Consider the following 1,263-nt stretch of genomic DNA (forward strand, 5'->3'; position numbering starts at 1 on the left):
TCTACACCAGCAGCTAGGACATTGGTTACAACCTACAGTTGGTAAATATATAATAAGGTTAGTCAAGGGGAGTATTGGCCAGAGGCAAGAGAAAAGCCTTGAGTTCTGCCCACTGTGCAGAATATTTATGTCCATTTCCAGTTCTATTATAGCTGGTGCTCAGGCTGAACAGCTAAGGGCCCATCCCACAAAGGGATAGCTGCCACTTTTTCACATAAAACCAAGATGTTATCCAGACTGACTACAGTTCTGAAAATACCATTTCCTTTAGACAAATGAGACTTGTGAAACCCTTCTCACCTTAATAGTTGTTGAATCTGAGTTCACTCACCCCAAAATAGGAATATCAGGATAGAGAGTCAAAAGCCCTCTAAGGTTCAGGCCATTTGTTTTGATAAGACCACAGTAGCAAGGCAATAGGTGCTTTCAAAAAGAGTGTGCATAGTGCTCACTTTGGCAGCACACATACTAAAATTGGAACAATACAGAGAAGATTAGCATGGCCGTTGCACAAGGATGACATGCAAATTCGTGAAGCGTTCCATATTTTTATGAAGCAAGAAGAGAAGTTTAGAGAAAAAAAGAGTAAAAAGAAACAAACAAAGCCTCCAAGAAATATGGGACTATGTGAAAAAGACCAAATCTATGTCTTATTGATGTACCTGAAAGTGAAGGGGAGAATGGAACCAAATTGGAAAACACTCTGCAGGATATTATTCAGGAGAGCTTCCCCAACCTAGCAAGGAGGGCCAACATTCAAATTCAGGAAACACAGAGAATGCCACAGAGATACTCCTTGAAAAGAGCAACTCCAAGACACATAATTGTCAGATTCACCAAAGTTGAAATGAAGGAAAAAATGTTAAGGGCAGCCAGAGAGAAAGGTTGGGTTACCCACAAAGGGAAGTCCATCAGACTAACAGCGGACCTCTCCGCAGAAACTCTACAAGCCATAAGAGAGTGGGGGCCGATATTCAACATTCTTAAAGAAAAGAATTTTCAACCCAGAATTTCATATACAGCCAAACTAAGTTTCATAAGTGAAGGAGAAATAAAATTCTTTACAAACAAGGAAATGCTGAGACATTTTGTCACCACCAGGCCTGCTCTACAAGCTCCTGAAGGAAGCACTAAACATGGAAAGGAACAACCAGTACCAGCCACTGCAAAAACAAGCCAAAATGTAAAGAACATGAATACTAGGAAGAAACTGCATCAACTAATGAGCAAAATAACCAACTAACATCATAATGACAGGATCAA

The 1,263-nt window shown here is 40.2% G+C and overlaps 1 non-coding gene across 1 annotated transcript; it reads left to right on the forward strand.

Annotated features, from left to right (window-relative positions):
- Positions 1-444: 444 nt before the first annotated feature.
- Positions 445-551, forward strand: LOC112629648. Its single transcript, XR_003120726.1, has one exon. It is a non-coding gene; the product is annotated as a U6 spliceosomal RNA (small nuclear RNA).
- Positions 552-1,263: the final 712 nt, after the last annotated feature.

The sequence above is a fragment of the Theropithecus gelada genome, chromosome 7b, assembly GCF_003255815.1.
Source record: "Theropithecus gelada isolate Dixy chromosome 7b, Tgel_1.0, whole genome shotgun sequence".
NCBI classification, from domain to species: domain Eukaryota; kingdom Metazoa; phylum Chordata; class Mammalia; order Primates; family Cercopithecidae; genus Theropithecus; species Theropithecus gelada.